This window comes from Pinus tabuliformis, chromosome Q (genome assembly GCF_031772625.1).
Source record: "Pinus tabuliformis cultivar Carrire ecotype Pingquan chromosome Q, CPIR1, whole genome shotgun sequence".
Taxonomy (NCBI): Eukaryota; Viridiplantae; Streptophyta; class Pinopsida; order Pinales; family Pinaceae; genus Pinus; species Pinus tabuliformis.
This window is the reverse complement of record NC_142296.1, coordinates 1,208,281,789-1,208,298,940: the sequence shown is the minus strand read 5'-3', so window position 1 is coordinate 1,208,298,940 and position 17,152 is coordinate 1,208,281,789. Positions and strand designations below refer to the sequence as shown.

The 17,152-nt window shown below is 35.4% G+C and overlaps 1 protein-coding gene, 1 long non-coding RNA gene and 1 other non-coding gene across 4 annotated transcripts in view; 2 read left to right on the top strand and 1 right to left on the bottom strand.

Moving 5' to 3' along the window:
- Nucleotides 1-1,261: 1,261 nt before the first annotated feature.
- LOC149224120 (uncharacterized) lies at nucleotides 1,262-9,476 on the top strand. The gene is made up of 2 exons (XR_016249031.1): nucleotides 1,262-1,531; nucleotides 9,316-9,476. It is a non-coding gene; the product is annotated as an uncharacterized LOC149224120 (long non-coding RNA).
- Nucleotides 8,020-8,101, bottom strand: TRNAS-GCU (transfer RNA serine (anticodon GCU)). Its single transcript has one exon. It is a non-coding gene; the product is annotated as a tRNA-Ser (tRNA).
- A 5,300-nt stretch (nucleotides 9,477-14,776) lies between the features above and the next one.
- LOC149224118 (fluoride export protein 1-like) overlaps nucleotides 14,777-17,152 on the top strand; it is a 40,914-nt gene continuing 38,538 nt past the window's right edge. The window contains exon 1 of one of the 2 annotated variants that reach the window (XM_089386007.1): nucleotides 14,777-16,252. The gene's annotated coding sequence lies outside the window, so the exon portion shown is untranslated. The remainder of the gene's footprint in view (nucleotides 16,253-17,152) is intronic. The other variant, XM_089386006.1, reaches the window with a different exon arrangement.

Sequence of the window (17,152 nt, the reverse complement as noted above, 5' to 3'; positions counted from 1 at the left end):
CCGTGCCCGTAATTCGCGGAGCTTTTACAACAAGATTCGGTCAAAACTTGGGCTTTAATCCCCAAAACATGCCTTGGGGGAATTCCATGCCCAACAGGAGATCAAGTGACAACTCGAAGATGTGGTGGTGAAAGAGGAGTTTTTGCGAGATTCCAGAGTGGATGCAGGTGCTAATGAAGCATTAATGGGTCACGTTAGGTGTTATTTATTTTTTTATCTTCTTTTGACATCTGTCTCTGCGGTTTTGCCCTTTTTAGTCTTCGTTTGATATTTGTCTTTGCTATTTTTCCCTTTTTAATGGCATCCGTTCTAATTAAAATATGAATGTAAATATGAAAGTAACAACCCCATTTCCAATTGACAGTGCAAAATTAAACCCTCATTTCTACTCCGTTGGATGAATGACAGCTGAATAGAGGTTGTACACCTGGTAATAGTAAACGGTGGCAGCCTTTGGATCGTTCATCGGTACAACTCATTATATCCACCGCCAGGGAAGGTATTTGGTATATAATAAACTAAAGGCTTATACATTTGAATGGAACGAAGATATTGTGAACTACATAATCATATACAAACCTAACTGTAGGTCTAACGTTGAATTTATCGGTGCAGTCACATCAGCAGGTGGCTCATAAATAATTATAATAGCCACTATAATAGTCGTGGCCTTAACCGAATTATCATACAAGGGATGACTATAGTCATTAAACCGTAATTCTGATGCATTGTAATCCTAGTTAAAAAATTTGTTGACAGAGGTAAAAGTTTTTAGATAAGTATGTGATAAGTAGAAAAAAAAATGAAATGTACCATACATGGGTAATAACGGGTACAATAAAATAGAAAAGGAAGGTTAAGAAGATCTTATAAGTGGTTAAGTTCCCGCCTGGAATCTCCCATTAAAAATGCTTATAAGATCTTATGAGAGGTATGTTGAATAAAAATGCTTGTTTAACTAAAAATATTTATTATATAATTATTCATTAAATTCAAATGGGTTTTTTAACATTAATTTCGCCAGACTGGATTACGTACTGTATGACTGCAAACATTATTTATTGGCTATCATGCCCATGGGATAATCTGGCATCCGCATAAGCCATGGATGATGTGTCAACCCATTTCCGCAAACCGTTAACCGGAAAGTGTGTTTGCCGGAGAAATTATGACACGGGTTTACGGTGAAAGCAAATGCCAGAATCCTCCGCTCTCACGGTCACTGTCAAGGCATCGCAGTTCTCGTCGGGATCCAGAAAAGTTTGACAGGCCGAAAAGTTTGACCGACCTTTCAGGATTTGAAGGTCCGGTAACTTCCAATTTTGTTTTCTTTAATCCTTTTGTTAAAAAGGCTTTGAAGAGAAACTATTTGGGGAGGCTTTATCCGGGGCAGGGCTGGAGGGAGGGTTTATCCGGGGAAGGGCTGGACGACTCTGTATATTACACCTTCGGCGGCATTTTTCAACGGAAAAGTCTGATCTGGAGCTCAGCAGGCGGTATCTGACGCCGGCTTCGTTTAGCATCCGAAACGGTATGAATTTTTCAAACTCTTTTTCTCCCCGTTGCTTCTTTATTTCCCTCGCTTCGTTGTTTCAGGTTTTAGTTTTTTCTCTCTCTGTGTTGCTTCAGTTCTGGTAAATGCAATGTCACTTCAAACCATAAAAAATGTATGAGATTCCCGGAGACAAAGTAGATTTTAATTTTTGACATGCGATGCTCGAAGCCGCAAATCACAGGTGGATCTGGATCTGAGATAATAGATATATCATTTTACGCTCCCTGCTTTGCTTTTGGCGGAAATTGTTTATGGCGATTAACGATTTTGCGTGCTTTATGTTTGTATTTTCTTTTCGTATCGAAATTGAGAATACTCACAAGAGTTATTTGTTTACGGACGGCCTCCACAGTTCGGAGCTTAACTGCTCCGCCGAACAGTTTTTTTAAAGCGTAGTTTTTCACTTTGAGCCCTTCTTATTCTTCCTGCACCGATATTCTTTGCCGTTATGAAAGATCTCAATCTTACTGCTCCGATTCGAACGTTTGACCAGAAACGTATCAGGACTTCAAGATTCATTTGAAATTTCGCAGATTATAAAGATGTATTATTTGGAATGAAAAATCCCTACTTAATCCGCCGACATATTTATTTAAAGCGAACAAATACCAGAGTTTGTCAGATTTCATTTCCAGTTTTCTCCCCTGCTTTGGTCTTTCTCTCGGAAACTTACTAATTTTATCTTTTATTATATGAATAACCTATCTTAATTGTTTCAGCCCTGCAAATCGTGCTGAGTTGCCAAATGTTTGTCGATGGCCACTTGCTCATTAATTCTCGTGTCTCTTTCTAGCCCAGAAGAGCCCAGAAGGGGTTGGATTAGTCTGATAACTTATTTCTGATTAACTGTACACTCTCAAATTCTAGCGGTCGGGTCTCCTGTCTTCGGTCTGTGAACCTGGAAGAGTCAAAACCCTTGCCACATCATATATATATAATTCGGGAGGACATAATACCGCTCTACCTGAGAATCCATAATTTCCTCGTTCTGGTCCGTGATTTGAACATAAAATCGGACGTATGAACGAGTAAAATTGATATTACGTTCAGTCTGAAACTTGGAGTGCCTCGGATTACAAGATTTGGGAAAAACAAAAATTCATTTCTAACTTTGACAAAAAAAATTAAGATTCATGTACCTCATTTAGGTTTAGTCAAGGAATGGTCACTATACAGCTACTATTGATATACACTTTATACTGTGCCATGTGTTTGTTTTCCACCCCCATCCGGTAAACTTTAACTACTTTAACTTTGAAAGCGTCATTACTAGAAAACATAGACGGCTGACCATGAGTATATTTTCAGAGTTTGGAGGATGTGGTACAAAGGTTAAGTGGTTTGGTTCCTGTAAATTTCATGGTCTAATCTTAAACAAGAAAATGTGGTAAATTTTAATTTTGAAAGCGTCATTAGTAAAAAAAACATGGACGGCTGACAATGAATATACTTTCAGAGTCTGGAAAATGTAATACAAAGGTTAAGTAGTTTGGTTCTTACAAGTTTTATCATCTAATCTCAAACAAGACTATATATACATGACAGTTACTCAACACAATTGAACGTCGTGCTTGGCCATAATAATCAATTCACCATTCCAACGGTTGCTTGGATCGCTTTAGTCAGAGAGGTTCTTGTAATTGGGGCTAGAGAATTTTAACTATTATAAAATAAAAAAGTAAATCAGATAAAAAAATTGTAATTATTTTTGTACCCACTGACCCAGTAATAAAAAGGGAGTTGTTTTTAGTGTGGGTTTTTTTGGGTTTTAAGTTAAATTTTGATTTGTGTTATTTAAATTAGTTTTTTGATTGTATATATGACTTCAGCATCCTGAAAAAATTTCAGAGTACTTAGATTGTGCAAAGGTTACCCATCTTATATGTGATTTCAATAAATTCTTGTCCTATTTTAGAAAAATTAAACCAAAAAATTCACCTGAAAAATTTCCAAAATATCTCACAAAAACAACTCTAAAAAAAGTGAAACATTCACCCTCCTATATATTTTTCTTCTACAGTTATTTCTGCACCTGATTAATTTCTGGCTTCGCTAATATGCTACCACCAATAAATGTTTTCTGTCTATGCACTTCAACCACATTAGGTAGTTGGAAATGAACAGATATGTCATTTGATACAATGGGCTCATCACTTGGTGATTCCTTGTGCGGTATTAATCCTCTCGAAACCATTACTTTTAAGAAAAAGTTACCAGTGATATGCTAGATGTATGTTATTTTTAGGTAGTGCTCAATATTTCATAATTATTGGGAACCGCGTTTCAGCGTGGCTCTAGAGATCGCGCTTCTCTAAACTCATACTAAACTTAATTTCATGGTAGATTTTAAAAATCTAACATGTCCATTGAATTTCTAAATATTTCCTAAATCTATTTATATTAATATAATTAAAATATATCTTATTTATATACAAAGATTTATATTAATATGATAAAAATATATCTTATTTATTTATAAATAAAAGTTTTTTAAGAAATCAATATTGATGCTTTTGTGATAAAACAAAGTTACTTTTTAAGAAATCAATATTGATGCTTTTGTGATAAAACAAAGTTACTTTTTAAGAAATCAATATTGATGCTTTTTATCTTATTTATATATAAATAAAAGCTTTTTAAGAAATCAATATTGATGCTTTTGTGATAAAACAAAGTTACTTTTTAAGAAATCAATATTGATGCTTTTGTGATAAAACAAAGTTAGAAGTTTCTATTAGCAGAATGCTGTCCTGAATTCATAAATATTTAATGTCCTAAAGTTAAAACAAAAAGATCACTGAAAAGGTATTAAAAACAATAAATGACAGAGAATAACAATGAGGCATAACAGCACAGGAGGTGGCTTTAATCATTATTAGGCTTTAATGATTGCGAGTAACTAAACCAAGGCTATGAATTTTCGCATTGCTGCTGATGTAAAACAATTACTGTATCAGGCTAACTCTGAAATCAGTTTGGTTAGATATTGAGGACTATTTTCGGTTTACTAGGCCTCTCGAACTTAAAATCAAATATAGAGATCCTCAGCGATGCACTGATTCCTACGGAAGTACACTTTTACAGCATGTCTTGAAATTTGTACAAATTTATTAAAAGATTATCAAGAAATTTATATAATTGCAAAAGCGATCAAACTTAATAATAATATAGTTATATATTAAATAACCCCTGAGTTGTAAGTAAAATATTACTTTGCATTTTTTTAACCTTTACAATGCCGACGAAGAAAAGAACCATAAAGGTAATGAATTTAAAAGTTGTATTGACCTATTAAATAGTGTATTTGAAAGTAATAAAGACATTAACTACAGTCAAATTTTCATATACATTTTGTTTATCACTTCATGTAATGATGCATTAAAAATTGTACCGGCCCAGCTGTAATAATCGAGGTAAATATTATAAAAGAATTATAAAAATGATGTATTTAAAAAATATATAGCCCCTGAGTTGTAAGTAAATATTATTATGCATCCTTTTAACCCTTTACAATGGTGACTAAGAAAAGAACCATAAAAATAATGAATTTAAAAGTTCTATTGACCTAATAAATAGTGTATTTGCAAGTAATAAAGACATTAATTATATTCAATTTTTAAATTGAGGTAAATATTATAAGAGAATTATAAAAATGATGTATATAGAAATTATATTAAGATAATAGATGATGTATTTGTAAGTAAAATTAAACATCAATCATATATAAATTTTGTTTTAAGAAGATTATTTTGTTTGAAGAAGATTGAGGTTAATATTATAAGAGAATTATATTAGATTTAAGACTTTTGTGATCCATAATGTAGATATAAGTCTTTCGAATTAATCATATAGTTAAGATTTGGTCGATGTTTCGAACCAACTAATGTGGTTTATCCTCACGACAAGGTGAGAAATCAATACATCTGAGGGAATAAATAGCAAGAATGCATCATTGCCCAAAGTTAGTTGTTGGAAATTAGCCATTAGGTAATTTGTTAAATAAATATTTTATTTAGATATTATAAATTGATAATATTAAATTTAGTTAGAAACTAGCTATTAAGTAATAAATAAATATTTATTTGGTTTTGATATTATAAATCAAATATTAATATTAAATATTATATTATTAATTTTAGTTATTATAATGGTATTATCTAGAAATAATTATTTTTTTCTAATATCATGAGTCAAACCCCAACAAATTTTATTAGAAAAATTTAATTATTTCTAGATAATACGATTATAATAACTAAAATTAATAATATAATATTTAATATTAATTTTCAATTTATAATATCAAAACGAAATAAATATTTATTTATTACTTAACAACTAGTTTCTAAATAAATTTAATATTATCAATTTATAATAAGGAAATAAAATATTTATTTATTACATAACAACTAATTTCTAACTAATTCAACAAATTACCTAACGGCTAACTCTAGGCAGTGATGCATCCTTGCTATTTATTCCCTTAGATTTATTGATTTCTCACCTTGTCTTGAGGATGAACCACATTAGTTGGTTCGAAACGTGGAGCAAATCCTAACAAAGAGAATTATAATTAGCAATTGTCTTTAAAAGTGAAGGAATAGAAGATTTGGGAAAATCATCTAGGCACTCACTCCAATGTAAGCATCATTAATCATTTCTATGAGTGGAGCTAAATTACTTCTCGATAAGAATATGTAGATGAAGGATATCTAAAGCCATATCTAAAGCCACTCAGAGAAGAGACATTAGAAAGGGGCATACAAATCTCTAAATAGGACTCCACCTATTAGATTTTAAGGATTGATGAATGGAATTAGACTACTATTAGGATTGAAGGAGGCATTTTTGGTATTTAAACAAAAGTCATGCTAGTTCCTTTGATACAGTCTAGTGTTGGAGCAAGAGGAACGGGAATGACAACAAAGGTGGCGGAACTGGAGTAGAGTGATGCTCTTCCAGAGGTGGAAAGAGAGACTCTTCCCGGAAAAACAATCTAATTTCGTTAATCATTTTTTGGTTAAGTTCACTTCCATCCTAGTTTTGATCTTTTAGGTTCTAAGTTTTGTAAATATGGGAACTATGATAATATAAAAGTCTTTTTAGAAGGAGAAAAAGGAAAATCCTTTTGTGGTGATCACAATTACATTAAAAAAAAATGAAACAGGAGTTATCTTAAGTAGACAATCTTAAATTCACCAACCAATTTCTAGGTGATGCTTGTGAAATCCCAAGCACATCCTTGAATGGTTCAAATCATTGTCCAAGTCCTCATAATTTGCCATTTTGGGGTAAGAGTTGCACCAATAACATTGATTTTGGCAAAAGCTTTGATAGATTACAGGCACATCCAACCCATCAAAATAATTAAAAAATATTGCAGAGAAACCACATTACTCCATGATTAATTTACAAAAATTAAATATTTCTTTACACTTTAGCTAAAGCTCCATCACATATTTGCGTTGTTCTTAGCTATAACTATATATTCCCTCGTATCATAATAGAATGTAATCATAAAAAAATAAAATATATTTATAACTTATATATTAATAATATATATTTAAATTTTGTATAATAATTATTATAAATTTACTTTAATATATATATATATATATATATATATATATATATATATATTATATATATTATATATATATTATATATATAGTTTTAAAATAAATTATATTTAGTTTTAAGAAGTCAATAAAAAAAAAGATTTTAAAATTTAGAGATTAGAATCTTTCATTTAAAATGAGATTTAGAAAACTTAATAATTCGAACATAACATGGAAAATTATACAAATTGTTATTTTTCTTTCTCAAATAAATAAATTATTATTTTGTGGAATTTGAAAAGTGTAAATGATTCTCTGATTATCGTTAATCGAAAAGAAGGGTGTATCTACACCATTTTCATTACTTTTTGGAATATGAAAAGCTTAAATGATTCTTCACGTAACCTCGATGGAAAAGAAGAGTATATCAACATCATTTTTAATATTAAGAATAAATCGAAAACGAGGATGGATAATCATGAATTTTTTTATAATATTTTATATAAATCAATAATTTTTTAATACTGATTTTCCCGTTCCCGTCTAACACCATTGCAGTGTATATTAAAATGAGAATTTTTTTTTGATATTATAGTTTTGCTCATCCAGGGTAAGTGAATATTGAAAGACGATTGGGTTTTTTTCCAGCTATTAGTCTAAGTCCAGGCCCCACTTCGTTTGCACAAGGAATATGTACAATACACTTGGATGGGACGCCATCCTTACTTAATTCACCCAGAATTAACACCGCCATTGTTACGCCCCACATAAACACTTTCGGAGGAAGCCCCATTGTACGTCTAGCAATTACGCTGACCCCAGTTACAAAAGGCTTTTTCGTCGCCTGAGAGATTCGAACTCTCGCGGTGAAACCATAATTACGCTGACTCCAGTTACAAAAATCTTTTAGGTCGCCTGAGAGATTCGAACTCTCGCGGGGAAACCCCATGTACTTAGCAGGCGCACGCCTTAACCACTCGGCCAAAGCGACAACCATATTATTATTGAACGGATTCAAATATATCAGTATAAAATAAGTATATTAAATATTCCATATCTTAGAATTCCACGTGTCAGTATCTGTGTCTATGAAAAGACCTTGAAGAGTCACAGGCCGACTAAACACTCGCAGACAGTTGAAAGCGACTGGGCGTTATCCAAAACTAATCACCAGCTTGCTATCTATGGCGAAATTCTAATTTACTATATCACGGTCTTATAACGAAATAGAAATTTAATGCTCCAATCCCCTCCCTTCCCCTCAAGTAAATATGGAAACAAATGGGAGACTGGAAACAGATTGGTTAGTTTGGAAAAGGCTTAAATCAGAAATGGGTTTGTACATTTTGTATGTTTAGAGTAGAGTAGTGGAATTCGAAAAATATTTTATTTTAGAATGTTATGCCTTTAAAGATACAATAAAAAATTGTGGAAATATATTAACATTTATTTCTTTAATTTATTGACATTATTTTTTCGTTAAAAAAATTGTTACTCATCAATTTAAATTACAAATGACGAAAAACAGAAAATAAACATTAAAATATCGTTGAAAATTATGCCGCTGCAAGCACAGGTCATAGGTCGGAGCAAATGTTTGATTACTCTGCCACTACGCATGGTTCACATCTTTCATAAAATAGGACTAAAGGTTCCCATCGTGTTGGTCGATCTTTATACTGTTATAGTGAATTTTGCTTTGTTATTAATCACTTGACTTGAGTTTAACATCTGATAGTAAAAATTTAAAGGAAGAATGATAGATTGAGCATATTTTACTATTCAAAGCTTTCTTTCATATTTAAACTATAGATAGTAATCAATGGAATTATGACTTCTCAAATACCATAAAAAATTATAAATGAATTTCTTACCTTTAATTTTGTCTAGTTTCAAAATAACTAATTTATATGCTTTTTGGGATTATTTTAGGTCATTCACATATATATTTGCTGAAAATTAATTTTTATGTTAAACAACTTATCCTATCTTTTTTATTATGCATTATTTGTATAGAGTTATTTTAAATTATATGAGAAAACTAAAATTTCAAAAATATATCATAAATCATTCTCTAAAAATCTCTATAGCTTTAAATTGTCTTTTCATAAATAATAATTTTATAATAAATTCATATATAGTTTTAAATATATTTGGTTTTAAAACTATAGTTGGATTGTTGCTAATCATTGGCGATGGGTGTAGATTGGAGAAAGAAAAATCGTTGCATTGCCTGGAAATGGAAATGACAAGAGACAGAGAGGTCCGACGCAGCTACACATGGCCAGTGCGAACCTTCATAAATTTTAATGGTGAAGTTTCATGTGCTGCAACAATTGCAGAAGAAAATGAATGCGAGAGAATGATTGCAGAGGCAGGCGATGACGGTGGGAGATCGTTGTCCAGAAGAAGAAGACAAGGAGATATAGATGTTTTAGAGATGGGATTAAAGGACGGTGCACCAGACGACGCTTCTTCAATATCGTCACCAGCTCATAGTCCACAACGGCCTCCTCCTCTATCGGACAATCGTCTACTCGTGCCATCGTCATCAACAGGAGCAGGAGGACGCGATCAACCACCAAGCTTATCGCAACTACCAGAGGTTGGTTTTTTATTTCCAAGTTAATTTGATAAAAATATTATTCATATGACACCCCAGAGTTCTAATGATGAGTAGACATTAACGCAAATGAGCTGGTAGCAATAACATGAAACATGGATATAAATATGCACCCTCGCTGAATTCACCCTTTTTTGGAAATTGGAATTTTCATTTTTTTAACTAATTCATGGTGTATTGAATTTAATTATGAAACTTAATATTTAACTATGAATTGATCTTTGTACTTTCACTGAAATCTCATTTAATTCCATCATATGATCTATCGAAATCAATCGATTCATACCAATGCAATATAAATATGGTTGATAACGTACCTTCATTTAGATTGTTTCTGTCTTTCGTCTTTGTTGAAAATGGAAAATGTTTTATCCGCCATCTGTATGTTAATTTTTAGATGTGACATTATTAAAAAAAATGAAAATATATGAAAATAAAGTATGTTCAACAAGTTTATAGGGTTTTGGATAGATAATACTTAGTTAAGGCACTCCTTGATACGAAATCAAGGGTTCAATTCCTTGTTCTGATCAGGGGTTTTGTTAAGGAAATTCATGTGAAGTCACTTGTTCAATTCCCTGCTCCGATCGCGGGGATATATTGGACATGATAAAGATGTAGTCTTACCAAGCTTACCAAAAAAAACATGTTCATAGGTTGTGTGTGTTATAGCAAAATAAAACAGGTTGTGCATGATAAAACAGGTGGTTGTGCATGTCATAGCAAAATAAAACAGGTTGTGCATGTTATAGCCCGAACTGATAGCCAATTAGGGTTTAAGTAATAAAACCCTAGCCATGGCTAATATATTGGTTTATAATAACCAATAAAACAAGTTGTGCATGTGATAGCAAAATAAAACAGGTTGTGCTATAATAGCCAATTAGGGTTTAAGTAATAAAACCCTAGCCATGGCTAATATATTGGTTTATGATAACCCTCGATATTTGACATAAAGAGGCTTGCACAATTGGAATTGCAAGTCGTATATAAAAGCCATAATGTGAGCCTCATCATTGGGGCCCTAACTGGTAAGCTTCAATTGATCGGAGAAGATGGGTGTTCAAACTTAGAGGTCAAGTTGAAGGGAAAATTAGAGGACTAAGAAGAACCAGAGAAATGATAAAACAGGTTGTGCATGTTATATCACAACCTGATAGCTAATTAGGGTTTAAGTAATAAAACCCTAGCCATGGCTAATATATTGGTTTATGATAACCCTCGATATTTGACAGAAAAGAGGCTTGCACAATTGGAATTGCAAGTCATATATAAAAGCCATAATGTGAGCCTCATCATTGGGGCCCTAACTAGTAAGCTTCAGTTGATCGGAGAAGATGGGTGTTCAAACTTAGAGGTCAAGTTGAAGGGAAAATTAGACGACTAAGAAGAACCAGAGAAGGAGTCCTCTCTGCCCGTAGGTCCCCATGCCTCTGCCCTTCCAATTGAGAAATTCAATTCTCCACCCACAACCAGATATTTACATTTCACTAATGATTTTGACAGAAAGTCGGTCCAGAAGGGCACTCTCCCCTGACATGGCCCATAAATGTTTAACAAATTAAGCGGGAAATCGAATTCAGGGGACTGAAATTCAAAGCCCATCGCCTGCTTCATGCCCCATTGGTTTGTGATCTTAATTCTCCCTTCCTTATAACCTACCGCCAGGCCTCCAGAATGTCCTACAGAGTCAATTGCCGAAAAGTGCCATCCCGGGAGAAGAGCATTCAGTACTGATTCTACTTCTGCACCTTTCCCCAAAGTTTCCTGGAGTAAAAGGATATCTGATTTTGAGTTCATAATCATCTCCCGGAGCGCCAGTTTTTTGGGTTTACTGGCTAAACCCCTACAGTTCCAGGATGTAAAAATCATTTTAAAACATTATCAGGGGCCTGCACTGCTCTAAGTGCCCCAGGGATTGATAATATTTTACCATCTGCAACATCATGCTTTGCTTTAACTTGGGCCTTGGAAAGATTGGATTTCCTTCCTCTCGTTTTCCTTTTTAAACTCTGAGAAGAGGACTGACCTATTCCACCAACGGATTCTAAGAGCTCAGGTTTATTATCTAGGGATCTAAGATTGTAGTGGCAGGTAGGAAGAGCGGGCATGGGGGGAGGTTCCTCATAAGGGGCATCTTCACGATTCAGATCTAAGGAGGGGATAGCAGCCGAGATGAATTCAATACAATTTTCCATTTGGTTTTCAATATGTGGTTCCATAGGTTCATTATTTTCAGGAGTGCATTTACGATTTTGTGCTTAAGAATTCAAGCATGCATCTTTTATTTCATAAGTAGGAAAAGATGTAATGCTTGAGTCAAAACACATACCCTTTGAAACCTCAGTTTGTGTGGGCTTTTGTGAGTCTGCCGCTTCCTTGATGGTCTCCTGAGTTGCTCCTTCTATCCCGGGCTCGATTATTGCTTCCTCCCTTCTGACCAGGTTGGCTTGATTAGTTTCCTCCGGAGTCTTCCCCTCCTGCGGGATATCCACCTCCATAAAGCCTTATGATTGGGGAAACGATGGATCTGTCCTCTGGCTCGATTGATTTTGATTTGCTATCTGAGCTGCCGTCTTCTGATATCTCCTGCGTCGTCTTCCCAAAGGGCACTCCTTAGCCAAATGTCCATAGGCATGGCATTTATGGCACCTAAATGGCAAATGTTCGTAGTCCAGGATCTGTTCGAAGACGTACTCTTTGTACTGGAGGTTGATTTTTTCTGCTAGACCTCCATGAGGATTTAAATTGACTAGGATCCTTGCCATTGCTTTGTTCTGGGTTTGTAGGAATGACATGTCCACTTCCAAATAAGTGCCCAGCCTATTCCCTATAGCCTTGAACACCGATTCCACCCAGAGGAAGGAGGGCAAACCCGGAGCCCTAACCCACACCGGAAAGACATTCGTTTTTTCATGCACCGCATCAAACAAGGGGCTCCATTTTTTTAGGAGAACAGGGATGCTACCCAAAGCCCAGTTCCTTCCTACAACCCAATCTGCCGCTTCCTTGTTCTCAAAACGCACCATGAACCAACCTTTGGCTAAAACCGATACCTGGAAACTTTTGATGAGATCTGATTGCCAATTTTGTTCTCCCCATAATTTGATGTAATTTGCTGAGTATTTATACCCCCTCGCCCTACCTACCAGAGTGCATTCAGCCATCTCCAGTGCCTCTTCTATCTGCACATCCATTCCCAGCACCAAATTTCCTTCAAGGTCCTGCGAATTTATCATCCTTTGCTTTTTTTCTTTTCTCCCCTGTTTTCCATGTCCTGTGACCCTCCTCCCTGATTTGTTTGCTTGCATCACTCCTCTCTTGTTGATCTGGCTCGTACCCCAGAGGAGGGCACCTTGGCGCAAAGGTGGCTGGTACTATTTCGTTGGTCGGGGCATTAACTTGCTCTAAAGGAATCTGAAATGGTTCTTGCTTCTCCGATTCCGGTCCTGTTGATTTCTTTTGTAGTTTTGATATTCCATCAGGTCCCGTTTCCCTCCATCCTTCGACTCTACTAGAGCTTGCCAGACCTTTGGCTATGGAAACCCTGGTTACTGCCGATGCCTTCCCAGTACCCCCTTCAATACCTAGCCCTAAAGACGATTCGAAATTTACTATATCCTCAAGGCCTCCTGGGGTAAGCCTTACCTTTGTTGCCTTGGATGGGATGTTGGAAGCCTGCATGCGGCTCGGGTCCTTCCGTTCCTCTTATCTGTTGCAATCCCTTGATATCCTAATGGCTAGTGCCGTTTCCTTCCAAGAACCTTGTTGACTGGAGTATGCGTTGTTTACTATCCCTTAGGCCTTCCGGAGAAATCAGATCGATACCACAACTATCTAATGCTCCAAAATACCATTCTAGGTTTTGGACAGTTGGATCCTTCCCCCAAACCGATAAGATATCCTCCGGGGCTGGGTCTAGGTCTACAAATTCGCTAGGGTTAACCATGGTTACTGAGTCGGGTCACGAGAATAGTCTCTGGTTGTTCAGGCTTCTACAGGTTCGATGCTGGATCTAGGTCAGCGCTGTTTCTTTCTCCTTAATTTGCACAGTAAACCCTCTTTTCCTTCCGGTTCCTCCTTTTTCCCCCCAGCCGATTTACCACCTGTTTCAACCGCCAGCTGCCCCTCTGCCATCCTTGCTGTCCTCCGCTGTACTGCCCAGCTTCGTCATCCTAATCTGCTGTCGATAAACTGGTGGGTTCTAGGCCCTCGGCCCAGCCGGCCCTGGGTCCAGCCTATACTCCTGCACCATCCAAGTTTCCAGGAGTTACGCATCACCCACTTATCACACAAAACACTTCAATTCCAGTTCTGCAGCCAAAAGAATATTAATCTATTAAGTAACCAGTTATTATATAAATAAAAGAAATCAATTATTAATATATTTATTAATAAGATATCTACTTCTTTATAACTATCTATTAATAAAAAAATCAATTTAGAAGTTTTCATGGTTAGTAGTGGAGTATATATATAAAGTATCTCTCAATCTATATAAAATCTTTATATGAAATAAAGTATTAATATATTTTTTATCAATAAAATATTTACTTTTTTATAACTATCTATTAATAAAAGATCCATTTATAAGTTTTTATGGTTGTTTATAACTATTTATTAATAGAGAAAATCAAGTTATAAGTTTTTATGGTCCGTTGTAGAGTATATATGTAAAATATTTCTTTCAATTTATATGAAATATTTATATAACACTATAGATATTTATGTGAATAAAAATGCTTGTTTAAATAAAAATATTTATTATATAATTATTCATTAAATTGTTATATAATGCTGGAAAATATTTTATTACAATTTAATTAATTAATTTTAATTTTATTATAGCAAAAGAAATAAATTAAACATAAATTTGATATAATTAAAAAAAAAACCATTTCATGCGTTGGTGCGAACGCCAAGCCAGCTGGTTCCCTAACAGTACCCCTATGATGAAATAATAATGATGAAATAATAATAATAGTAGCCACCACATAGATAATAATAGTAACCTCCACATCGTTATATTTGGCTTGCAGCGCCTTCTGACATAATCTGCTGGAATATAAACATTCATAGCCAAATCCATGGAAAACTTTCCAGACGCAGCCTGCGGGAGGTTATCAAAAAAAAATGAAAAGGTCCAAGCTGCAATAAAAGCTTAATTTCACTTCAAATGGGTTTTTCAACATTAATTTCGCCAGACTGGACCTGCAAACATTATTTATTGTTCATCATGCCCATGGGATAATCTGGCATCCGCATAAGCCATGGATGATGCGTCGCGTCAACCCATTTCCGGTAGGTTGTGTGGAAAAACTGAAATCAAGGTCTTTCTCTAAAGCCTGCCCGAAATTCAATATATAGGCCTGATCCCTAATTTGTGATAAGATCAAAAGAAAAGGTCTAAAAGAGCCATTCCGCCTCTGTCCAGTCAATGAAAAAAAAGCTTATCAGACGCAGACTAAGTAGCCTTAAATAAGAGATTCGCGTAGATGAAAAGAAATAGTATCTGGTTTCACCTTTCCCGCCTATAAAGAAAGGGGTTGAAAGCTTAGTTGTTCCCGAATCAACCAATGGAGGAACGAATGTCATTCTATTGACCATTTTCAGAGAAGCTTAGGGAGACTTACTTATAGCCGAATATTGGGGAAGAAAGAAACGCTATGGGAGACAGAGCCAAGAGTACTGGATTTCATGCCCAAAGATTAGGGATCTGAAAGAAAGGCTTTAGGTAAGACAGAGAGAATTGGGGTTAGACAAAAGCATTGAGTTAACTGCCCAAAGATAGGGTGAAAGATAGAACTGGTATCGGGGATAAAGCGTAGAGTCAAACCCCCAGATTAGGGTTCAAGATATAGGCTATGGGAGACTTACTGGGGATAACCAAAAGCATTGAGTTTCATGCCCCAAGATAGGGGTGAAAGATAGAACTGGTAGCGGTAAAGGCTATGGGACAGACTCTAAAGTTAGGCCTTTGGAGCTTAGAAAGAACGGCTTTTGGATAGCAAAGGCAGTGGGACAGAAGAGAAGAGCACTTGGTAAGATCTACTGAACAGATAGGCCCTACAGCACTTGAGTGGCAACCCTAGCATGGATTGAATGGCGCAAACCGTTAACCGGAAAGTGTGTCTGCCGAGAAATTTTGACACGGGTTTACGGTGAAAGCAAAGGTCAGAATCCTCCGCTCTCACGGTCACTGTCAAGGCATCGCAGTTCTCGGCGGGATCAGAAACGGGATCAGAAAAGTTTGACACGCCGAAACGTTTGACCGAGCTTTCAGGATTTGAAGGTCCGGTAGCTTCCAATTTTGTTTTCTTTAATCCTTTTGTTAAAAAGGCTTTGAAGAGGAACTATTTGGGGAGGCTTTATCCGGGGCAGGGCTGGAGGGAGGGTTTATCCGGGGAAGGGCTGGACGACTCTGTATATTACACCTTCGGCGGCATTTTTCAACGGAAAAGTCTGATCTGGAGCTCAGCAGGCGGTATCTGACGCCGGCTTCGTTTAGCATCCGAAACGGTATGAATTTTTCAAACTCTTTTTCTCCTCGTTGCTTTGTTTATTTCCCTCGCTTCGTTGTTTCAGGTTTAAGTTTTTTCTCTCTCTGTGGTAAATGCAATGTCACTTTAAACCATAAAAGATGTATGAGATTCCCGGAGACAAAGTAGATTTTAATTTTTGACATGCGATGCTCGAAGCCGCAAATCACAGGCGGATCTGGATCTGAGAGAGTAGATATATCATTTTACGCTCCCTGCTTTGCTTTTGGCGGAATTTTTTTATGGCGATTAAAGATTTTGCGTGCTTTATGTTTGTATTTTCGTTTCGTATCGAAATTGAGAATACTCACAAGAGTTATTTGTTTACGGACGGCCTCCACAGTTCGGAGCTTAACTGCTCCGCCGAACAGTTTTTTTAAAGCGTAGTTTTTCACTTTGAGCCCTTCTTATTCTTCCTGCACCGATATTCTTTGCCGTTATGAAAGATCTCAATCTTACTGCTCCGATTCGAACCTTTGACCAGAACCGTATCAGGACTTCAAGATTCATTTGAAATTTCGCAGATTATAAAGATGTATTATTTGGAATTAAAAATCCCTACTTAATCCGCCGACATATTTATTTAAAGCGAACAAATACCAGAGTCTGTCAGATTTCATTTCCAGTTTTCTCCCCTGCTTTGGTCTTTCTCTCGGAAATTTACTAATTTTATCTTTTATTATATGAATAGCCTATCTTAATTGTTTCAACCCTGCAAATCGTGCTGAGTTGCCAAATGTTTGTCGATGGCCACTTGCTCATTAATTCTCGTGTCTCTTTCTAGCCCAGAAGAGCCCAGAAGGGATTGGATTAGTCTGAATACTTATTTCTGATTAACTGTACACTCTCAAATTCTAGCGGTCGGGTCTCCTGTCTTCGG